Here is a 24,819-nt window from a genome sequence, read left to right as displayed (position 1 = left end):
GGTATTGGTTAGGGTTAGGGTACGGCTTAGGATACGGGTTAGGGTACGGGTTAGGGTACGGCGTAGGGTATGGGTTAGGGTTAGGGTTAGGGTTAGGGTTAGGGTTAGGGTTAGGGTACGGCTTAGGGTACGGGTTAGGGTACGGGTGAGGGTATGGCGTAGGGTATAGGTTAGGGTTAGGGTTAGGGTTAGGGTACGGCTTAGGATACGGGTTAGGGTACGGGTGAGGGTACGGCGTAGCGTATGGGTTAGGGTTAGGGTTAGGGTTAGGGTACGGCTTAGGGTACGGGTTAGGGTACGGGTGAGGGTACGGCGTAGGGTATAGGTTAGGGTTAGGGTTAGGGTTAGGGTACGGCTTAGGATACGGGTTAGGGTACGGGTGAGGGTATGGCGTAGCGTATGGGTTAGGGTTAGGGTTAGGGTTAGGGTACGGCTTAGGGTACGGGTTAGGGTACGGGTGAGGGTACGGCGTAGGGTATGGGTTAGGGTTAGGGTTAGGGTTAGGGTTAGTTTTAGGGTTAGGGATTGGTTTAGGGTACGGGTTAGGATTAGCGTACGTGTTAGGGTTAGGGTTTGGGTTAGGGTTAGGGTACGCGTTAGGGTTAGGGTATGGGTTAGGGTTAGGGTACACGTTAGGATTAGGGTATTTATTAAACCTATCCCACTCTCTAGATACCACTTAGCACGTAAAGGAATATTATTTGGGGTCCAGCCATGGAGAAGATTTTAGTCACTAGGATAAGATAAAGAATAAACACATTATAAAAAAATCACATTAGGATTTTCTTTTTAACCTGTTCCTTAAAACACTAGTGCTTAGGAAATCTAATGGAGGCAAAAGCAGTCAAGGGTAGTTTAGGGTTAGGGTTAGGGTTAGGGTTAGTGTTAGGGTTAGGGTACGGCTTAGGGTATGGGATAGGGGACGGGTGAGGGTACGGCGTAGGGTAGGGGTTAGGGTTAGGGTTAGGGTTAGGGTTAGGGTTAGGGTACGGCTTAGGGTACGGGTGAGGGTACGGGTGAGGGTACTGCGTAGGGTATTGGTTAGGGTTAGGGTACGGCTTAGGATACGGGTTAGGGTACGGGTTAGGGTACGGCGTAGGGTATGGGTTAGGGTTAGGGTTAGGGTTAGGGTTAGGGTTAGGGTACGGCTTAGGGTACGGGTTAGGGTACGGGTGAGGGTATGGCGTAGGGTATAGGTTAGGGTTAGGGTTAGGGTTAGGGTACGGCTTAGGATACGGGTTAGGGTACGGGTGAGGGTACGGCGTAGCGTATGGGTTAGGGTTAGGGTTAGGGTTAGGGTACGGCTTAGGGTACGGGTTAGGGTACGGGTGAGGGTACGGCGTAGGGTATAGGTTAGGGTTAGGGTTAGGGTTAGGGTACGGCTTAGGATACGGGTTAGGGTACGGGTGAGGGTACGGCGTAGCGTATGGGTTAGGGTTAGGGTTAGGGTTAGGGTACGGCTTAGGGTACGGGTTAGGGTACGGGTGAGGGTACGGCGTAGGGTATGGGTTAGGGTTAGGGTTAGGGTTAGGGTTAGTTTTAGGGTTAGGGATTGGTTTAGGGTACGGGTTAGGATTAGCGTACGTGTTAGGGTTAGGGTTTGGGTTAGGGTTAGGGTACGCGTTAGGGTTAGGGTATGGGTTAGGGTTAGGGTACACGTTAGGATTAGGGTATTTATTAAACCTATCCCACTCTCTAGATACCACTTAGCACGTAAAGGAATATTATTTGGGGTCCAGCCATGGAGAAGATTTTAGTCACTAGGATAAGATAAAGAATAAACACATTATAAAAAAATCACATTAGGATTTTCTTTTTAACCTGTTCCTTAAAACACTAGTGCTTAGGAAATCTAATGGAGGCAAAAGCAGTCAAGGGTAGTTTAGGGCTAGGGTTAGGGTTAGGGTTAGTGTTAGGGTTAGGGTACGGCTTAGGGTATGGGATAGGGGACGGGTGAGGGTACGGCGTAGGGTAGGGGTTAGGGTTAGGGTTAGGGTTAGGGTTAGGGTTAGGGTACGGCTTAGGGTACGGGTGAGGGTATGGGTGAGGGTACTGCGTAGGGTATTGGTTAGGGTTAGGGTACGGCTTAGGATACGGGTTAGGGTACGGGTTAGGGTACGGCGTAGGGTATGGGTTAGGGTTAGGGTTAGGGTTAGGGTTAGGGTTAGGGTTAGGGTACGGCTTAGGGTACGGGTTAGGGTACGGGTGAGGGTATGGCGTAGGGTATAGGTTAGGGTTAGGGTTAGGGTTAGGGTACGGCTTAGGATACGGGTTAGGGTACGGGTGAGGGTACGGCGTAGCGTATGGGTTAGGGTTAGGGTTAGGGTTAGGGTACGGCTTAGGGTACGGGTTAGGGTACGGGTGAGGGTACGGCGTAGGGTATAGGTTAGGGTTAGGGTTAGGGTTAGGGTACGGCTTAGGATACGGGTTAGGGTACGGGTGAGGGTACGGCGTAGCGTATGGGTTAGGGTTAGGGTTAGGGTTAGGGTACGGCTTAGGGTACGGGTTAGGGTACGGGTGAGGGTACGGCATAGGGTATGGGTTAGGGTTAGGGTTAGGGTTAGGGTTAGTTTTAGGGTTAGGGATTGGTTTAGGGTACGGGTTAGGATTAGCGTACGTGTTAGGGTTAGGGTTTGGGTTAGGGTTAGGGTACGCGTTAGGGTTAGGGTATGGGTTAGGGTTAGGGTACACGTTAGGATTAGGGTATTTATTAAACCTATCCCACTCTCTAGATACCACTTAGCACGTAAAGGAATATTATTTGGGGTCCAGCCATGGAGAAGATTTTAGTCACTAGGATAAGATAAAGAATAAACACATTATAAAAAAATCACATTAGGATTTTCTTTTTAACCTGTTCCTTAAAACACTAGTGCTTAGGAAATCTAATGGAGGCAAAAGCAGTCAAGGGTAGTTTAGGGTTAGGGTTAGGGTTAGGGTTAGTGTTAGGGTTAGGGTACGGCTTAGGGTATGGGATAGGGGACGGGTGAGGGTACGGCGTAGGGTAGGGGTTAGGGTTAGGGTTAGGGTTAGGGTTAGGGTTAGGGTACGGCTTAGGGTACGGCTTAGGATACGGGTTAGGGTACGGGTTAGGGTACGGCGTAGGGTATGGGTTAGGGTTAGGGTTAGGGTTAGGGTTAGGGTTAGGGTTAGGGTACGGCTTAGGGTACGGGTTAGGGTACGGGTGAGGGTATGGCGTAGGGTATAGGTTAGGGTTAGGGTTAGGGTTAGGGTACGGCTTAGGATACGGGTTAGGGTACGGGTGAGGGTACGGCGTAGCGTATGGGTTAGGGTTAGGGTTAGGGTTAGGGTACGGCTTAGGGTACGGGTTAGGGTACGGGTGAGGGTACGGCGTAGGGTATAGGTTAGGGTTAGGGTTAGGGTTAGGGTACGGCTTAGGATACGGGTTAGGGTACGGGTGAGGGTACGGCGTAGCGTATGGGTTAGGGTTAGGGTTAGGGTTAGGGTACGGCTTAGGGTACGGGTTAGGGTACGGGTGAGGGTACGGCGTAGGGTATGGGTTAGGGTTAGGGTTAGGGTTAGGGTTCGTTTTAGGGTTAGGGATTGGTTTAGGGTACGGGTTAGGATTAGCGTACGTGTTAGGGTTAGGGTTTGGGTTAGGGTTAGGGTACGCGTTAGGGTTAGGGTATGGGTTAGGGTTAGGGTACACGTTAGGATTAGGGTATTTATTAAACCTATCCCACTCTCTAGATACCACTTAGCACGTAAAGGAATATTATTTGGGGTCCAGCCATGGAGAAGATTTTAGTCACTAGGATAAGATAAAGAATAAACACATTATAAAAAAATCACATTAGGATTTTCTTTTTAACCTGTTCCTTAAAACACTAGTGCTTAGGAAATCTAATGGAGGCAAAAGCAGTCAAGGGTAGTTTAGGGTTAGGGTTAGGGTTAGGGTTAGTGTTAGGGTTAGGGTACGGCTTAGGGTATGGGATAGGGGACGGGTGAGGGTACGGCGTAGGGTAGGGGTTAGGGTTAGGGTTAGGGTTAGGGTTAGGGTTAGGGTACGGCTTAGGGTACGGGTGAGGGTACGGGTGAGGGTACTGCGTAGGGTATTGGTTAGGGTTAGGGTACGGCTTAGGATACGGGTTAGGGTACGGGTTAGGGTACGGCGTAGGGTATGGGTTAGGGTTAGGGTTAGGGTTAGGGTTAGGGTTAGGGTTAGGGTACGGCTTAGGGTACGGGTTAGGGTACGGGTGAGGGTATGGCGTAGGGTATAGGTTAGGGTTAGGGTTAGGGTTAGGGTACGGCTTAGGATACGGGTTAGGGTACGGGTGAGGGTACGGCGTAGCGTATGGGTTAGGGTTAGGGTTAGGGTTAGGGTACGGCTTAGGGTACGGGTTAGGGTACGGGTGAGGGTACGGCGTAGGGTATAGGTTAGGGTTAGGGTTAGGGTTAGGGTACGGCTTAGGATACGGGTTAGGGTACGGGTGAGGGTACGGCGTAGCGTATGGGTTAGGGTTAGGGTTAGGGTTAGGGTACGGCTTAGGGTACGGGTTAGGGTACGGGTGAGGGTACGGCGTAGGGTATGGGTTAGGGTTAGGGTTAGGGTTAGGGTTAGTTTTAGGGTTAGGGATTGGTTTAGGGTACGGGTTAGGATTAGCGTACGTGTTAGGGTTAGGGTTTGGGTTAGGGTTAGGGTACGCGTTAGGGTTAGGGTATGGGTTAGGGTTAGGGTACACGTTAGGATTAGGGTATTTATTAAACCTATCCCACTCTCTAGATACCACTTAGCACGTAAAGGAATATTATTTGGGGTCCAGCCATGGAGAAGATTTTAGTCACTAGGATAAGATAAAGAATAAACACATTATAAAAAAATCACATTAGGATTTTCTTTTTAACCTGTTCCTTAAAACACTAGTGCTTAGGAAATCTAATGGAGGCAAAAGCAGTCAAGGGTAGTTTAGGGTTAGGGTTAGGGTTAGGGTTAGTGTTAGGGTTAGGGTACGGCTTAGGGTATGGGATAGGGGACGGGTGAGGGTACGGCGTAGGGTAGGGGTTAGGGTTAGGGTTAGGGTTAGGGTTAGGGTTAGGGTACGGCTTAGGGTACGGGTGAGGGTACGGGTGAGGGTACTGCGTAGGGTATTGGTTAGGGTTAGGGTACGGCTTAGGATACGGGTTAGGGTACGGGTTAGGGTACGGCGTAGGGTATGGGTTAGGGTTAGGGTTAGGGTTAGGGTTAGGGTTAGGGTTAGGGTACGGCTTAGGGTACGGGTTAGGGTACGGGTGAGGGTATGGCGTAGGGTATAGGTTAGGGTTAGGGTTAGGGTTAGGGTACGGCTTAGGATACGGGTTAGGGTACGGGTGAGGGTACGGCGTAGCGTATGGGTTAGGGTTAGGGTTAGGGTTAGGGTACGGCTTAGGGTACGGGTTAGGGTACGGGTGAGGGTACGGCGTAGGGTATAGGTTAGGGTTAGGGTTAGGGTTAGGGTACGGGTTAGGGTACGGGTGAGGGTACGGCGTAGCGTATGGGTTAGGGTTAGGGTTAGGGTTAGGGTACGGCTTAGGGTACGGGTTAGGGTACGGGTGAGGTTACGGCGTAGGGTATGGGTTAGGGTTAGGGTTAGGGTTAGGGTTAGTTTTAGGGTTAGGGATTGGTTTAGGGTACGGGTTAGGATTAGCGTACGTGTTAGGGTTAGGGTTTGGGTTAGGGTTAGGGTACGCGTTAGGGTTAGGGTATGGGTTAGGGTTAGGGTACACGTTAGGATTAGGGTATTTATTAAACCTATCCCACTCTCTAGATACCACTTAGCACGTAAAGGAATATTATTTGGGGTCCAGCCATGGAGAAGATTTTAGTCACTAGGATAAGATAAAGAATAAACACATTATAAAAAAATCACATTAGGATTTTCTTTTTAACCTGTTCCTTAAAACACTAGTGCTTAGGAAATCTAATGGAGGCAAAAGCAGTCAAGGGTAGTTTAGGGTTAGGGTTAGGGTTAGGGTTAGTGTTAGGGTTAGGGTACGGCTTAGGGTATGGGATAGGGGACGGGTGAGGGTACGGCGTAGGGTAGGGGTTAGGGTTAGGGTTAGGGTTAGGGTTAGGGTTAGGGTACGGCTTAGGGTACGGGTGAGGGTACGGGTGAGGGTACTGCGTAGGGTATTGGTTAGGGTTAGGGTACGGCTTAGGATACGGGTTAGGGTACGGGTTAGGGTACGGCGTAGGGTATGGGTTAGGGTTAGGGTTAGGGTTAGGGTTAGGGTACGGCTTAGGGTACGGGTTAGGGTACGGGTGAGGGTATGGCGTAGGGTATAGGTTAGGGTTAGGGTTAGGGTTAGGGTACGGCTTAGGATACGGGTTAGGGTACGGGTGAGGGTACGGCGTAGCGTATGGGTTAGGGTTAGGGTTAGGGTTAGGGTACGGCTTAGGGTACGGGTTAGGGTACGGGTGAGGGTACGGCGTAGGGTATAGGTTAGGGTTAGGGTTAGGGTTAGGGTACGGCTTAGGATACGGGTTAGGGTACGGGTGAGGGTACGGCGTAGCGTATGGGTTAGGGTTAGGGTTAGGGTTAGGGTACGGCTTAGGGTACGGGTTAGGGTACGGGTGAGGGTACGGCGTAGGGTATGGGTTAGGGTTAGGGTTAGGGTTAGGGTTAGTTTTAGGGTTAGGGATTGGTTTAGGGTACGGGTTAGGATTAGCGTACGTGTTAGGGTTAGGGTTTGGGTTAGGGTTAGGGTACGCGTTAGGGTTAGGGTATGGGTTAGGGTTAGGGTACACGTTAGGATTAGGGTATTTATTAAACCTATCCCACTCTCTAGATACCACTTAGCACGTAAAGGAATATTATTTGGGGTCCAGCCATGGAGAAGATTTTAGTCACTAGGATAAGATAAAGAATAAACACATTATAAAAAAATCACATTAGGATTTTCTTTTTAACCTGTTCCTTAAAACACTAGTGCTTAGGAAATCTAATGGAGGCAAAAGCAGTCAAGGGTAGTTTAGGGTTAGGGTTAGGGTTAGGGTTAGTGTTAGGGTTAGGGTACGGCTTAGGGTATGGGATAGGGGACGGGTGAGGGTACGGCGTAGGGTAGGGGTTAGGGTTAGGGTTAGGGTTAGGGTTAGGGTTAGGGTACGGCTTAGGGTACGGGTGAGGGTACGGGTGAGGGTACTGCGTAGGGTATTGGTTAGGGTTAGGGTACGGCTTAGGATACGGGTTAGGGTACGGGTTAGGGTACGGCGTAGGGTATGGGTTAGGGTTAGGGTTAGGGTTAGGGTTAGGGTTAGGGTTAGGGTACGGCTTAGGGTACGGGTTAGGGTACGGGTGAGGGTATGGCGTAGGGTATAGGTTAGGGTTAGGGTTAGGGTTAGGGTACGGCTTAGGATACGGGTTAGGGTACGGGTGAGGGTACGGCGTAGCGTATGGGTTAGGGTTAGGGTTAGGGTTAGGGTACGGCTTAGGGTACGGGTTAGGGTACGGGTGAGGGTACGGCGTAGGGTATAGGTTAGGGTTAGGGTTAGGGTTAGGGTACGGCTTAGGATACGGGTTAGGGTACGGGTGAGGGTACGGCATAGCGTATGGGTTAGGGTTAGGGTTAGGGTTAGGGTACGGCTTAGGGTACGGGTTAGGGTACGGGTGAGGGTACGGCGTAGGGTATGGGTTAGGGTTAGGGTTAGGGTTAGGGTTAGTTTTAGGGTTAGGGATTGGTTTAGGGTACGGGTTAGGATTAGCGTACGTGTTAGGGTTAGGGTTTGGGTTAGGGTTAGGGTACGCGTTAGGGTTAGGGTATGGGTTAGGGTTAGGGTACACGTTAGGATTAGGGTATTTATTAAACCTATCCCACTCTCTAGATACCACTTAGCACGTAAAGGAATATTATTTGGGGTCCAGCCATGGAGAAGATTTTAGTCACTAGGATAAGATAAAGAATAAACACATTATAAAAAAATCACATTAGGATTTTCTTTTTAACCTGTTCCTTAAAACACTAGTGCTTAGGAAATCTAATGGAGGCAAAAGCAGTCAAGGGTAGTTTAGGGTTAGGGTTAGGGTTAGGGTTAGTGTTAGGGTTAGGGTACGGCTTAGGGTATGGGATAGGGGACGGGTGAGGGTACGGCGTAGGGTAGGGGTTAGGGTTAGGGTTAGGGTTAGGGTTAGGGTTAGGGTACGGCTTAGGGTACGGGTGAGGGTACGGGTGAGGGTACTGCGTAGGGTATTGGTTAGGGTTAGGGTACGGCTTAGGATACGGGTTAGGGTACGGGTTAGGGTACGGCGTAGGGTATGGGTTAGGGTTAGGGTTAGGGTTAGGGTTAGGGTTAGGGTTAGGGTATGGCTTAGGGTACGGGTTAGGGTACGGGTGAGGGTATGGCGTAGGGTATAGGTTAGGGTTAGGGTTAGGGTTAGGGTACGGCTTAGGATACGGGTTAGGGTACGGGTGAGGGTACGGCGTAGCGTATGGGTTAGGGTTAGGGTTAGGGTTAGGGTACGGCTTAGGGTATGGGATAGGGGACGGGTGAGGGTACGGCGTAGGGTAGGGGTTAGGGTTAGGGTTAGGGTTAGGGTTAGGGTTAGGGTACGGCTTAGGGTACGGGTGAGGGTACGGGTGAGGGTACTGCGTAGGGTATTGGTTAGGGTTAGGGTACGGCTTAGGATACGGGTTAGGGTACGGGTTAGGGTACGGCGTAGGGTATGGGTTAGGGTTAGGGTTAGGGTTAGGGTTAGGGTACGGCTTAGGGTACGGGTTAGGGTACGGGTGAGGGTATGGCGTAGGGTATAGGTTAGGGTTAGGGTTAGGGTTAGGGTACGGCTTAGGATACGGGTTAGGGTACGGGTGAGGGTACGGCGTAGCGTATGGGTTAGGGTTAGGGTTAGGGTTAGGGTACGGCTTAGGGTACGGGTTAGGGTACGGGTGAGGGTACGGCGTAGGGTATAGGTTAGGGTTAGGGTTAGGGTTAGGGTACGGCTTAGGATACGGGTTAGGGTACGGGTGAGGGTACGGCGTAGCGTATGGGTTAGGGTTAGGGTTAGGGTTAGGGTACGGCTTAGGGTACGGGTTAGGGTACGGGTGAGGGTACGGCGTAGGGTATGGGTTAGGGTTAGGGTTAGGGTTAGGGTTAGTTTTAGGGTTAGGGATTGGTTTAGGGTACGGGTTAGGATTAGCGTACGTGTTAGGGTTAGGGTTTGGGTTAGGGTTAGGGTACGCGTTAGGGTTAGGGTATGGGTTAGGGTTAGGGTACACGTTAGGATTAGGGTATTTATTAAACCTATCCCACTCTCTAGATACCACTTAGCACGTAAAGGAATATTATTTGGGGTCCAGCCATGGAGAAGATTTTAGTCACTAGGATAAGATAAAGAATAAACACATTATAAAAAAATCACATTAGGATTTTCTTTTTAACCTGTTCCTTAAAACACTAGTGCTTAGGAAATCTAATGGAGGCAAAAGCAGTCAAGGGTAGTTTAGGGTTAGGGTTAGGGTTAGGGTTAGTGTTAGGGTTAGGGTACGGCTTAGGGTATGGGATAGGGGACGGGTGAGGGTACGGCGTAGGGTAGGGGTTAGGGTTAGGGTTAGGGTTAGGGTTAGGGTTAGGGTACGGCTTAGGGTACGGGTGAGGGTACGGGTGAGGGTACTGCGTAGGGTATTGGTTAGGGTTAGGGTACGGCTTAGGATACGGGTTAGGGTACGGGTTAGGGTACGGCGTAGGGTATGGGTTAGGGTTAGGGTTAGGGTTAGGGTTAGGGTTAGGGTTAGGGTACGGCTTAGGGTACGGGTTAGGGTACGGGTGAGGGTATGGCGTAGGGTATAGGTTAGGGTTAGGGTTAGGGTTAGGGTACGGCTTAGGATACGGGTTAGGGTACGGGTGAGGGTACGGCGTAGCGTATGGGTTAGGGTTAGGGTTAGGGTTAGGGTACGGCTTAGGGTACGGGTTAGGGTACGGGTGAGGGTACGGCGTAGGGTATAGGTTAGGGTTAGGGTTAGGGTTAGGGTACGGCTTAGGATACGGGTTAGGGTACGGGTGAGGGTACGGCGTAGCGTATGGGTTAGGGTTAGGGTTAGGGTTAGGGTACGGCTTAGGGTACGGGTTAGGGTACGGGTGAGGGTACGGCGTAGGGTATGGGTTAGGGTTAGGGTTAGGGTTAGGGTTAGTTTTAGGGTTAGGGATTGGTTTAGGGTACGGGTTAGGATTAGCGTACATGTTAGGGTTAGGGTTTGGGTTAGGGTTAGGGTACGCGTTAGGGTTAGGGTATGGGTTAGGGTTAGGGTACACGTTAGGATTAGGGTATTTATTAAACCTATCCCACTCTCTAGATACCACTTAGCACGTAAAGGAATATTATTTGGGGTCCAGCCATGGAGAAGATTTTAGTCACTAGGATAAGATAAAGAATAAACACATTATAAAAAAATCACATTAGGATTTTCTTTTTAACCTGTTCCTTAAAACACTAGTGCTTAGGAAATCTAATGGAGGCAAAAGCAGTCAAGGGTAGTTTAGGGTTAGGGTTAGGGTTAGGGTTAGTGTTAGGGTTAGGGTACGGCTTAGGGTATGGGATAGGGGACGGGTGAGGGTACGGCGTAGGGTAGGGGTTAGGGTTAGGGTTAGGGTTAGGGTACGGCTTAGGGTACGGGTGAGGGTACGGGTGAGGGTACTGCGTAGGGTATTGGTTAGGGTTAGGGTACGGCTTAGGATACGGGTTAGGGTACGGGTTAGGGTACGGCGTAGGGTATGGGTTAGGGTTAGGGTTAGGGTTAGGGTTAGGGTTAGGGTTAGGGTACGGCTTAGGGTACGGGTTAGGGTACGGGTGAGGGTATGGCGTAGGGTATAGGTTAGGGTTAGGGTTAGGGTTAGGGTACGGCTTAGGATACGGGTTAGGGTACGGGTGAGGGTACGGCGTAGCGTATGGGTTAGGGTTAGGGTTAGGGTTAGGGTACGGCTTAGGGTACGGGTTAGGGTACGGGTGAGGGTACGGCGTAGGGTATAGGTTAGGGTTAGGGTTAGGGTTAGGGTACGGCTTAGGATACGGGTTAGGGTACGGGTGAGGGTACGGCGTAGCGTATGGGTTAGGGTTAGGGTTAGGGTTAGGGTACGGCTTAGGGTACGGGTTAGGGTACGGGTGAGGGTACGGCGTAGGGTATGGGTTAGGGTTAGGGTTAGGGTTAGGGTTAGTTTTAGGGTTAGGGATTGGTTTAGGGTACGGGTTAGGATTAGCGTACGTGTTAGGGTTAGGGTTTGGGTTAGGGTTAGGGTACGCGTTAGGGTTAGGGTATGGGTTAGGGTTAGGGTACACGTTAGGATTAGGGTATTTATTAAACCTATCCCACTCTCTAGATACCACTTAGCACGTAAAGGAATATTATTTGGGGTCCAGCCATGGAGAAGATTTTAGTCACTAGGATAAGATAAAGAATAAACACATTATAAAAAAATCACATTAGGATTTTCTTTTTAACCTGTTCCTTAAAACACTAGTGCTTAGGAAATCTAATGGAGGCAAAAGCAGTCAAGGGTAGTTTAGGGTTAGGGTTAGGGTTAGGGTTAGTGTTAGGGTTAGGGTACGGCTTAGGGTATGGGATAGGGGACGGGTGAGGGTACGGCGTAGGGTAGGGGTTAGGGTTAGGGTTAGGGTTAGGGTTAGGGTTAGGGTACGGCTTAGGGTACGGGTGAGGGTACGGGTGAGGGTACTGCGTAGGGTATTGGTTAGGGTTAGGGTACGGCTTAGGATACGGGTTAGGGTACGGGTTAGGGTACGGCGTAGGGTATGGGTTAGGGTTAGGGTTAGGGTTAGGGTTAGGGTTAGGGTTAGGGTACGGCTTAGGGTACGGGTTAGGGTACGGGTGAGGGTATGGCGTAGGGTATAGGTTAGGGTTAGGGTTAGGGTTAGGGTACGGCTTAGGATACGGGTTAGGGTACGGGTGAGGGTACGGCGTAGCGTATGGGTTAGGGTTAGGGTTAGGGTTAGGGTACGGCTTAGGGTACGGGTTAGGGTACGGGTGAGGGTACGGCGTAGGGTATAGGTTAGGGTTAGGGTTAGGGTTAGGGTACGGCTTAGGATACGGGTTAGGGTACGGGTGAGGGTACGGCGTAGCGTATGGGTTAGGGTTAGGGTTAGGGTTAGGGTACGGCTTAGGGTACGGGTTAGGGTACGGGTGAGGGTACGGCGTAGGGTATGGGTTAGGGTTAGGGTTAGGGTTAGGGTTAGTTTTAGGGTTAGGGATTGGTTTAGGGTACGGGTTAGGATTAGCGTACGTGTTAGGGTTAGGGTTTGGGTTAGGGTTAGGGTACGCGTTAGGGTTAGGGTATGGGTTAGGGTTAGGGTACACGTTAGGATTAGGGTATTTATTAAACCTATCCCACTCTCTAGATACCACTTAGCACGTAAAGGAATATTATTTGGGGTCCAGCCATGGAGAAGATTTTAGTCACTAGGATAAGATAAAGAATAAACACATTATAAAAAAATCACATTAGGATTTTCTTTTTAACCTGTTCCTTAAAACACTAGTGCTTAGGAAATCTAATGGAGGCAAAAGCAGTCAAGGGTAGTTTAGGGTTAGGGTTAGGGTTAGGGTTAGTGTTAGGGTTAGGGTACGGCTTAGGGTATGGGATAGGGGACGGGTGAGGGTACGGCGTAGGGTAGGGGTTAGGGTTAGGGTTAGGGTTAGGGTTAGGGTTAGGGTACGGCTTAGGGTACGGGTGAGGGTACGGGTGAGGGTACTGCGTAGGGTATTGGTTAGGGTTAGGGTACGGCTTAGGATACGGGTTAGGGTACGGGTTAGGGTACGGCGTAGGGTATGGGTTAGGGTTAGGGTTAGGGTTAGGGTTAGGGTACGGCTTAGGGTACGGCTTAGGGTACGGGTGAGGGTATGGCGTAGGGTATAGGTTAGGGTTAGGGTTAGGGTTAGGGTACGGCTTAGGATACGGGTTAGGGTACGGGTGAGGGTACGGCGTAGCGTATGGGTTAGGGTTAGGGTTAGGGTTAGGGTACGGCTTAGGGTACGGGTTAGGGTACGGGTGAGGGTACGGCGTAGGGTATAGGTTAGGGTTAGGGTTAGGGTTAGGGTACGGCTTAGGATACGGGTTAGGGTACGGGTGAGGGTACGGCGTAGCGTATGGGTTAGGGTTAGGGTTAGGGTTAGGGTACGGCTTAGGGTACGGGTTAGGGTACGGGTGAGGGTACGGCGTAGGGTATGGGTTAGGGTTAGGGTTAGGGTTAGGGTTAGTTTTAGGGTTAGGGATTGGTTTAGGGTACGGGTTAGGATTAGCGTACGTGTTAGGGTTAGGGTTTGGGTTAGGGTTAGGGTACGCGTTAGGGTTAGGGTATGGGTTAGGGTTAGGGTACACGTTAGGATTAGGGTATTTATTAAACCTATCCCACTCTCTAGATACCACTTAGCACGTAAAGGAATATTATTTGGGGTCCAGCCATGGAGAAGATTTTAGTCACTAGGATAAGATAAAGAATAAACACATTATAAAAAAATCACATTAGGATTTTCTTTTTAACCTGTTCCTTAAAACACTAGTGCTTAGGAAATCTAATGGAGGCAAAAGCAGTCAAGGGTAGTTTAGGGTTAGGGTTAGGGTTAGGGTTAGTGTTAGGGTTAGGGTACGGCTTAGGGTATGGGATAGGGGACGGGTGAGGGTACGGCGTAGGGTAGGGGTTAGGGTTAGGGTTAGGGTTAGGGTTAGGGTTAGGGTACGGCTTAGGGTACGGGTGAGGGTACGGGTGAGGGTACTGCGTAGGGTATTGGTTAGGGTTAGGGTACGGCTTAGGATACGGGTTAGGGTACGGGTTAGGGTACGGCGTAGGGTATGGGTTAGGGTTAGGGTTAGGGTTAGGGTTAGGGTTAGGGTTAGGGTACGGCTTAGGGTACGGGTTAGGGTACGGGTGAGGGTATGGCGTAGGGTATAGGTTAGGGTTAGGGTTAGGGTTAGGGTACGGCTTAGGATACGGGTTAGGGTACGGGTGAGGGTACGGCGTAGCGTATGGGTTAGGGTTAGGGTTAGGGTTAGGGTACGGCTTAGGGTATGGGTTAGGGTACGGGTGAGGGTACGGCGTAGGGTATAGGTTAGGGTTAGGGTTAGGGTTAGGGTACGGCTTAGGATACGGGTTAGGGTACGGGTGAGGGTACGGCGTAGCGTATGGGTTAGGGTTAGGGTTAGGGTTAGGGTACGGCTTAGGGTACGGGTTAGGGTACGGGTGAGGGTACGGCGTAGGGTATGGGTTAGGGTTAGGGTTAGGGTTAGGGTTAGTTTTAGGGTTAGGGATTGGTTTAGGGTACGGGTTAGGATTAGCGTAAGTGTTAGGGTTAGGGTTTGGGTTAGGGTTAGGGTACGCGTTAGGGTTAGGGTATGGGTTAGGGTTAGGGTACACGTTAGGATTAGGGTATTTATTAAACCTATCCCACTCTCTAGATACCACTTAGCACGTAAAGGAATATTATTTGGGGTCCAGCCATGGAGAAGATTTTAGTCACTAGGATAAGATAAAGAATAAACACATTATAAAAAAATCACATTAGGATTTTCTTTTTAACCTGTTCCTTAAAACACTAGTGCTTAGGAAATCTAATGGAGGCAAAAGCAGTCAAGGGTAGTTTAGGGTTAGGGTTAGGGTTAGGGTTAGTGTTAGGGTTAGGGTACGGCTTAGGGTATGGGATAGGGGACGGGTGAGGGTACGGCGTAGGGTAGGGGTTAGGGTTAGGGTTAGGGTTAGGGTTAGGGTTAGGGTACGGCTTAGGGTACGGGTGAGGGTACGGGTGAGGGTACTGCGTAGGGTATTGGTTAGGGTTAGGGTACGGCTTAGGATACGGGTTAGGGTACGGGTTAGGGTACGGCGTAGGGTATGGGTTAGGGTTAGGGTTAGGGTTAGGGTTAGGGTTAGGGTTAGGGTACGGCTTAGGGTACGGGTTAGGGTACGGGTGAGGGTATGGCGTAGGGTATAGGTTAGGGTTAGGGTTAGGGTTAGGGTACGGCTTAGGATACGGGTTAGGGTACGGGTGAGGGTACGGCGTAGCGTATGGGTTAGGGTTAGGGTTAGGGTTAGGGTACGGCTTAGGGTACGGGTTAGGGTACGGGTGAGGGTACGGCGTAGGGTATAGGTTAGGGTTAGGGTTAGGGTTAGGGTACGGCTTAGGATACGGGTTAGGGTACGGGTGAGGGTACGGCGTAGCGTATGGGTTAGGGTTAGGGTTAGGGTTAGGGTACGGCTTAGGGTACGGGTTAGGGTACGGGTGAGGGTACGGCGTAGGGTATGGGTTAGGGTTAGGGTTAGGGTTAGGGTTAGTTTTAGGGTTAGGGATTGGTTTAGGGTACGGGTTAGGATTAGCGTACGTGTTAGGGTTAGGGTTTGGGTTAGGGTTAGGGTACGCGTTAGGGTTAGGGTATGGGTTAGGGTTAGGGTACACGTTAGGATTAGGGTATTTATTAAACCTATCCCACTCTCTAGATACCACTTAGCACGTAAAGGAATATTATTTGGGGTCCAGCCATGGAGAAGATTTTAGTCACTAGGATAAGATAAAGAATAAACACATTATAAAAAAATCACATTAGGATTTTCTTTTTAACCTGTTCCTTAAAACACTAGTGCTTAGGAAATCTAATGGAGGCAAAAGCAGTCAAGGGTAGTTTAGGGTTAGGGTTAGGGTTAGGGTTAGTGTTAGGGTTAGGGTACGGCTTAGGGTATGGGATAGGGGACGGGTGAGGGTACGGCGTAGGGTAGGGGTTAGGGTTAGGGTTAGGGTTAGGGTTAGGGTTAGGGTACGGCTTAGGGTACGGGTGAGGGTACGGGTGAGGGTACTGCGTAGGGTATTGGTTAGGGTTAGGGTACGGCTTAGGATACGGGTTAGGGTACGGGTTAGGGTACGGCGTAGGGTATGGGTTAGGGTTAGGGTTAGGGTTAGGGTTAGGGTTAGGGTTAGGGTACGGCTTAGGGTACGGGTTAGGGTACGGGTGAGGGTATGGCGTAGGGTATAGGTTAGGGTTAGGGTTAGGGTTAGGGTACGGCTTAGGATACGGGTTAGGGTACGGGTGAGGGTACGGCGTAGCGTATGGGTTAGGGTTAGGGTTAGGGTTAGGGTACGGCTTAGGGTACGGGTTAGGGTACGGGTGAGGGTACGGCGTAGGGTATAGGTTAGGGTTAGGGTTAGGGTTAGGGTACGGCTTAGGATACGGGTTAGGGTACGGGTGAGGGTACGGCGTAGCGTATGGGTTAGGGTTAGGGTTAGGGTTAGGGTACGGCTTAGGGTACGGGTTAGGGTACGGGTGAGGGTACGGCGTAGGGTATGGGTTAGGGTTAGGGTTAGGGTTAGGGTTAGTTTTAGGGTTAGGGATTGGTTTAGGGTACGGGTTAGGATTAGCGTACGTGTTAGGGTTAGGGTTTGGGTTAGGGTTAGGGTACGCGTTAGGGTTAGGGTATGGGTTAGGGTTAGGGTACACGTTAGGATTAGGGTATTTATTAAACCTATCCCACTCTCTAGATACCACTTAGCACGTAAAGGAATATTATTTGGGGTCCAGCCATGGAGAAGATTTTAGTCACTAGGATAAGATAAAGAATAAACACATTATAAAAAAATCACATTAGGATTTTCTTTTTAACCTGTTCCTTAAAACACTAGTGCTTAGGAAATCTAATGGAGGCAAAAGCAGTCAAGGGTAGTTTAGGGTTAGGGTTAGGGTTAGGGTTAGTGTTAGGGTTAGGGTACGGCTTAGGGTATGGGATAGGGGACGGGTGAGGGTACGGCGTAGGGTAGGGGTTAGGGTTAGGGTTAGGGTTAGGGTTAGGGTTAGGGTACGGCTTAGGGTACGGGTGAGGGTACGGGTGAGGGTACTGCGTAGGGTATTGGTTAGGGTTAGGGTACGGCTTAGGATACGGGTTAGGGTACGGGTTAGGGTACGGCGTAGGGTATGGGTTAGGGTTAGGGTTAGGGTTAGGGTTAGGGTTAGGGTTAGGGTACGGCTTAGGGTACGGGTTAGGGTACGGGTGAGGGTATGGCGTAGGGTATAGGTTAGGGTTAGGGTTAGGGTTAGGGTACGGCTTAGGATACGGGTTAGGGTACGGGTGAGGGTACGGCGTAGCGTATGGGTTAGGGTTAGGGTTAGGGTTAGGGTACGGCTTAGGGTACGGGTTAGGGTACGGGTGAGGGTACGGCGTAGGGTATAGGTTAGGGTTAGGGTTAGGGTTAGGGTACGGCTTAGGATACGGGTTAGGGTACGGGTGAGGGTACGGCGTAGCGTATGGGTTAGGGTTAGGGTTAGGGTTAGGGTACGGCTTAGGGTACGGGTTAGGGTACGGGTGAGGGTACGGCGTAGGGTATGGGTTAGGGTTAGGGTTAGGGTTAGGGTTAGTTTTAGGGTTAGGGATTGGTTTAGGGTACGGGTTAGGATTAGCGTACGTGTTAGGGTTAGGGTTTGGGTTAGGGTTAGGGTACGCGTTAGGGTTAGGGTATGGGTTAGGGTTAGGGTACACGTTAGGATTAGGGTATTTATTAAACCTATCCCACTCTCTAGATACCACTTAGCACGTAAAGGAATATTATTTGGGGTCCAGCCATGGAGAAGATTTTAGTCACTAGGATAAGATAAAGAATAAACACATTATAAAAAAATCACATTAGGATTTTCTTTTTAACCTGTTCCTTAAAACACTAGTGCTTAGGAAATCTAATGGAGGCAAAAGCAGTCAAGGGTAGTTTAGGGTTAGGGTTAGGGTTAGGGTTAGTGTTAGGGTTAGGGTACGGCTTAGGGTATGGGATAGGGGACGGGTGAGGGTACGGCGTAGGGTAGGGGTTAGGGTTAGGGTTAGGGTTAGGGTTAGGGTTAGGGTACGGCTTAGGGTACGGGTGAGGGTACGGGTGAGGGTACTGCGTAGGGTATTGGTTAGGGTTAGGATACGGGTTAGGGTACGGGTTAGGGTACGGCGTAGGGTATGGGTTAGGGTTAGGGTTAGGGTTAGGGTTAGGGTTAGGGTTAGGGTACGGCTTAGGGTACGGGTTAGGGTACGGGTGAGGGTATGGCGTAGGGTATAGGTTAGGGTTAGGGTTAGGGTTAGGGTACGGCTTAGGATACGGGTTAGGGTACGGGTGAGGGTACGGCGTAGCGTATGGGTTAGGGTTAGGGTTAGGGTTAGGGTACGGCTTAGGGTACGGGTTAGGGTACGGGTGAGGGTACGGCGTAGGGTATAGGTTAGGGTTAGGGTTAGGGTTAGGGTACGGCTTAGGATACGGGTTAGGGTACGGGTGAGGGTACGGCGTAGCGTATGGGTTAGGGTTAGGGTTAGGGTTAGGGTACGGCTTAGGGTACGGGTTAGGGTACGGGTGAGGGTACGGCGTAGGGTATGGGTTAGGGTTAGGGTTAGGGTTAGGGTTAGTTTTAGGGTTAGGGATTGGTTTAGGGTACGGGTTAGGATTAGCGTACGTGTTAGGGTTAGGGTTTGGGTTAGGGTTAGGGTACGCGTTAGGGTTAGGGTATGGGTTAGGGTTAGGGTACACGTTAGGATTAGGGTATTTATTAAACCTATCCCACTCTCTAGATACCACTTAGCACGTAAAGGAATATTATTTGGGGTCCAGCCATGGAGAAGATTTTAGTCACTAGGATAAGATAAAGAATAAACACATTATAAAAAAATCACATTAGGATTTTCTTTTTAACCTGTTCCTTAAAACACTAGTGCTTAGGAAATCTAATGGAGGCAAAAGCAGTCAAGGGTAGTTTAGGGTTAGGGTTAGGGTTAGGGTTAGTGTTAGGGTTAGGGTACGGCTTAGGGTATGGGATAGGGGACGGGTGAGGGTACGGCGTAGGGTAGGGGTTAGGGTTAGGGTTAGGGTTAGGGTTAGGGTTAGGGTACGGCTTAGGGTACGGGTGAGGGTACGGGTGAGGGTACTGCGTAGGGTATTGGTTAGGGTTAGGGTACGGCTTAGGATACGGGTTAGGGTACGGGTTAGGGTACGGCGTAGGGTATGGGTTAGGGTTAGGGTTAGGGTTAGGGTTAGGGTACGGCTTAGGGTACGGGTTAGGGTACGGGTGAGGGTATGGCGTAGGGTATAGGTTAGGGTTAGGGTTAGGGTTAGGGTACGGCTTAGGATACGGGTTAGGGTACGGGTGAGGGTACGGCGTAGCGTATGGGTTAGGGTTAGGGTTAGGGTTAGGGTACGGCTTAGGGTACGGGTTAGGGTACGGGTGAGGGTACGGCGTAGGGTATAGGTTAGGGTTAGGGTTAGGGTTAGGGTACGGCTTAGGATACGGGTTAGGGTACGGGTGAGGGTACGGCGTAGCGTATGGGTTAGGGTTAGGGTTAGGGTTAGGGTACGGCTTAGGGTACGGGTTAGGGTACGGGTGAGGGTACGGCGTAGGGTATGGGTTAGGGTTAGGGTTAGGGTTAGGGTTAGTTTTAGGGTTAGGGATTGGTTTAGGGTACGGGTTAGGATTAGCGTACGTGTTAGGGTTAGGGTTTGGGTTAGGGTTAGGGTACGCGTTAGGGTTAGGGTATGGGTTAGGGTTAGGGTACACGTTAGGATTAGGGTATTTATTAAACCTATCCCACTCTCTAGATACCACTTAGCACGTAAAGGAATATTATTTGGGGTCCAGCCATGGAGAAGATTTTAGTCACTAGGATAAGATAAAGAATAAACACATTATAAAAAAATCACATTAGGATTTTCTTTTTAACCTGTTCCTTAAAACACTAGTGCTTAGGAAATCTAATGGAGGCAAAAGCAGTCAAGGGTAGTTTAGGGTTAGGGTTAGGGTTAGGGTTAGTGTTAGGGTTAGGGTACGGCTTAGGGTATGGGATAGGGGACGGGTGAGGGTACGGCGTAGGGTAGGGGTTAGGGTTAGGGTTAGGGTTAGGGTTAGGGTTAGGGTACGGCTTAGGGTACGGGTGAGGGTACGGGTGAGGGTACTGCGTAGGGTATTGGTTAGGGTTAGGGTACGGCTTAGGATACGGGTTAGGGTACGGGTTAGGGTACGGCGTAGGGTATGGGTTAGGGTTAGGGTTAGGGTTAGGGTTAGGGTTAGGGTTAGGGTACGGCTTAGGGTACGGGTTAGGGTACGGGTGAGGGTATGGCGTAGGGTATAGGTTAGGGTTAGGGTTAGGGTTAGGGTACGGCTTAGGATACGGGTTAGGGTACGGGTGAGGGTACGGCGTAGCGTATGGGTTAGGGTTAGGGTTAGGGTTAGGGTACGGCTTAGGGTACGGGTTAGGGTACGGGTGAGGGTACGGCGTAGGGTATAGGTTAGGGTTAGGGTTAGGGTTAGGGTACGGCTTAGGATACGGGTTAGGGTACGGGTGAGGGTACGGCGTAGCGTATGGGTTAGGGTTAGGGTTAGGGTTAGGGTACGGCTTAGGGTACGGGTTAGGGTACGGGTGAGGGTACGGCGTAGGGTATGGGTTAGGGTTAGGGTTAGGGTTAGGGTTAGTTTTAGGGTTAGGGATTGGTTTAGGGTACGGGTTAGGATTAGCGTACGTGTTAGGGTTAGGGTTTGGGTTAGGGTTAGGGTACGCGTTAGGGTTAGGGTATGGGTTAGGGTTAGGGTACACGTTAGGATTAGGGTATTTATTAAACCTATCCCACTCTCTAGATACCACTTAGCACGTAAAGGAATATTATTTGGGGTCCAGCCATGGAGAAGATTTTAGTCACTAGGATAAGATAAAGAATAAACACATTATAAAAAAATCACATTAGGATTTTCTTTTTAACCTGTTCCTTAAAACACTAGTGCTTAGGAAATCTAATGGAGGCAAAAGCAGTCAAGGGTAGTTTAGGGTTAGGGTTAGGGTTAGGGTTAGTGTTAGGGTTAGGGTACGGCTTAGGGTATGGGATAGGGGACGGGTGAGGGTACGGCGTAGGGTAGGGGTTAGGGTTAGGGTTAGGGTTAGGGTTAGGGTTAGGGTACGGCTTAGGGTACGGGTGAGGGTACGGGTGAGGGTACTGCGTAGGGTATTGGTTAGGGTTAGGGTACGGCTTAGGATACGGGTTAGGGTACGGGTTAGGGTACGGCGTAGGGTATGGGTTAGGGTTAGGGTTAGGGTTAGGGTTAGGGTTAGGATTAGGGTACGGCTTAGGGTACGGGTTAGGGTACGGGTGAGGGTATGGCGTAGGGTATAGGTTAGGGTTAGGGTTAGGGTTAGGGTACGGCTTAGGATACGGGTTAGGGTACGGGTGAGGGTACGGCGTAGCGTATGGGTTAGGGTTAGGGTTAGGGTTAGGGTACGGCTTAGGGTACGGGTTAGGGTACGGGTGAGGGTACGGCGTAGGGTATAGGTTAGGGTTAGGGTTAGGGTTAGGGTACGGCTTAGGATACGGGTTAGGGTACGGGTGAGGGTACGGCGTAGCGTATGGGTTAGGGTTAGGGTTAGGGTTAGGGTACGGCTTAGGGTACGGGTTAGGGTACGGGTGAGGGTACGGCGTAGGGTATGGGTTAGGGTTAGGGTTAGGGTTAGGGTTAGTTTTAGGGTTAGGGATTGGTTTAGGGTACGGGTTAGGATTAGCGTACGTGTTAGGGTTAGGGTTTGGGTTAGGGTTAGGGTACGCGTTAGGGTTAGGGTATGGGTTAGGGTTAGGGTACACGTTAGGATTAGGGTATTTATTAAACCTATCCCACTCTCTAGATACCACTTAGCACGTAAAGGAATATTATTTGGGGTCCAGCCATGGAGAAGATTTTAGTCACTAGGATAAGATAAAGAATAAACACATTATAAAAAAATCACATTAGGATTTTCTTTTTAACCTGTTCCTTAAAACACTAGTGCTTAGGAAATCTAATGGAGGCAAAAGCAGTCAAGGGTAGTTTAGGGTTAGGGTTAGGGTTAGGGTTAGTGTTAGGGTTAGGGTACGGCTTAGGGTATGGGATAGGGGACGGGTGAGGGTACGGCGTAGGGTAGGGGTTAGGGTTAGGGTTAGGGTTAGGGTTAGGGTTAGGGTACGGCTTAGGGTACGGGTGAGGGTACGGGTGAGGGTACTGCGTAGGGTATTGGTTAGGGTTAGGGTACGGCTTAGGATACGGGTTAGGGTACGGGTTAGGGTACGGCGTAGGGTATGGGTTAGGGTTAGGGTTAGGGTTAGGGTTAGGGTTAGGGTTAGGGTACGGCTTAGGGTACGGGTTAGGGTACGGGTGAGGGTATGGCGTAGGGTATAGGTTAGGGTTAGGGTTAGGGTTAGGGTACGGCTTAGGATACGGGTTAGGGTACGGGTGAGGGTACGGCGTAGCGTATGGGTTAGGGTTAGGGTTAGGGTTAGGGTACGGCTTAGGGTACGGGTTAGGGTACGGGTGAGGGTACGGCGTAGGGTATAGGTTAGGGTTAGGGTTAGGGTTAGGGTACGGCTTAGGATACGGGTTAGGGTACGGGTGAGGGTACGGCGTAGCGTATGGGTTAGGGTTAGGGTTAGGGTTAGGGTACGGCTTAGGGTACGGGTTAGGGTACGGGTGAGGGTACGGCGTAGGGTATGGGTTAGGGTTAGGGTTAGGGTTAGGGTTAGTTTTAGGGTTAGGGATTGGTTTAGGGTACGGGTTAGGATTAGCGTACGTGTTAGGGTTAGGGTTTGGGTTAGGGTTAGGGTACGCGTTAGGGTTAGGGTATGGGTTAGGGTTAGGGTACACGTTAGGATTAGGGTATTTATTAAACCTATCCCACTCTCTAGATACCACTTAGCACGTAAAGGAATATTATTTGGGGTCCAGCCATGGAGAAGATTTTAGTCACTAGGATAAGATAAAGAATAAACACATTATAAAAAAATCACATTAGGATTTTCTTTTTAACCTGTTCCTTAAAACACTAGTGCTTAGGAAATCTAATGGAGGCAAAAGCAGTCAAGGGTAGTTTAGGGTTAGGGTTAGGGTTAGGGTTAGTGTTAGGGTTAGGGTACGGCTTAGGGTATGGGATAGGGGACGGGTGAGGGTACGGCGTAGGGTAGGGGTTAGGGTTAGGGTTAGGGTTAGGGTTAGGGTTAGGGTACGGCTTAGGGTACGGGTGAGGGTACGGGTGAGGGTACTGCGTAGGGTATTGGTTAGGGTTAGGGTACGGCTTAGGATACGGGTTAGGGTACGGGTTAGGGTACGGCGTAGGGTATGGGTTAGGGTTAGGGTTAGGGTTAGGGTTAGGGTTAGGGTTAGGGTACGGCTTAGGGTACGGGTTAGGGTACGGGTGAGGGTATGGCGTAGGGTATAGGTTAGGGTTAGGGTTAGGGTTAGGGTACGGCTTAGGATACGGGTTAGGGTACGGGTGAGGGTACGGCGTAGCGTATGGGTTAGGGTTAGGGTTAGGGTTAGGGTACGGCTTAGGGTACGGGTGAGGGTACGGCGTAGGGTATAGGTTAGGGTTAGGGTTAGGGTTAGGGTACGGCTTAGGATACGGGTTAGGGTACGGGTGAGGGTACGGCGTAGCGTATGGGTTAGGGTTAGGGTTAGGGTTAGGGTACGGCTTAGGGTACGGGTTAGGGTACGGGTGAGGGTACGGCGTAGGGTATGGGTTAGGGTTAGGGTTAGGGTTAGGGTTAGTTTTAGGGTTAGGGATTGGTTTAGGGTACGGGTTAGGATTAGCGTACGTGTTAGGGTTAGGGTTTGGGTTAGGGTTAGGGTACGCGTTAGGGTTAGGGTATGGGTTAGGGTTAGGGTACACGTTAGGATTAGGGTATTTATTAAACCTATCCCACTCTCTAGATACCACTTAGCACGTAAAGGAATATTATTTGGGGTCCAGCCATGGAGAAGATTTTAGTCACTAGGATAAGATAAAGAATAAACACATTATAAAAAAATCACATTAGGATTTTCTTTTTAACCTGTTCCTTAAAACACTAGTGCTTAGGAAATCTAATGGAGGCAAAAGCAGTCAAGGGTAGTTTAGGGTTAGGGTTAGGGTTAGGGTTAGTGTTAGGGTTAGGGTACGGCTTAGGGTATGGGATAGGGGACGGGTGAGGGTACGGCGTAGGGTAGGGGTTAGGGTTAGGGTTAGGGTTAGGGTTAGGGTTAGGGTACGGCTTAGGGTACGGGTGAGGGTACGGGTGAGGGTACTGCGTAGGGTATTGGTTAGGGTTAGGGTACGGCTTAGGATACGGGTTAGGGTACGGGTTAGGGTACAGCGTAGGGTATGGGTTAGGGTTAGGGTTAGGGTTAGGGTTAGGGTTAGGGTTAGGGTACGGCTTAGGGTACGGGTTAGGGTACGGGTGAGGGTATGGCGTAGGGTATAGGTTAGGGTTAGGGTTAGGGTTAGGGTACGGCTTAGGATACGGGTTAGGGTACGGGTGAGGGTACGGCGTAGCGTATGGGTTAGGGTTAGGGTTAGGGTTAGGGTACGGCTTAGGGTACGGGTTAGGGTACGGGTGAGGGTACGGCGTAGTGTATAGGTTAGGGTTAGGGTTAGGGTTAGGGTACGGCTTAGGATACGGGTTAGGGTACGGGTGAGGGTACGGCGTAGCGTATGGGTTAGGGTTAGGGTTAGGGTTAGGGTACGGCTTAGGGTACGGGTTAGGGTACGGGTGAGGGTACGGCGTAGGGTATGGGTTAGGGTTAGGGTTAGGGTTAGGGTTAGTTTTAGGGTTAGGGATTGGTTTAGGGTACGGGTTAGGATTAGCGTACGTGTTAGGGTTAGGGTTTGGGTTAGGGTTAGGGTACGCGTTAGGGTTAGGGTATGGGTTAGGGTTAGGGTACACGTTAGGATTAGGGTATTTATTAAACCTATCCCACTCTCTAGATACCACTTAGCACGTAAAGGAATATTATTTGGGGTCCAGCCATGGAGAAGATTTTAGTCACTAGGATAAGATAAAGAATAAACACATTATAAAAAAATCACATTAGGATTTTCTTTTTAACCTGTTCCTTAAAAC

The sequence above is a fragment of the Eubalaena glacialis genome, chromosome 9 (assembly GCF_028564815.1).
Source record: "Eubalaena glacialis isolate mEubGla1 chromosome 9, mEubGla1.1.hap2.+ XY, whole genome shotgun sequence".
NCBI lineage: Eukaryota > Metazoa > Chordata > Mammalia > Artiodactyla > Balaenidae > Eubalaena > Eubalaena glacialis.
This window is presented reverse-complemented; position numbering follows the sequence as displayed.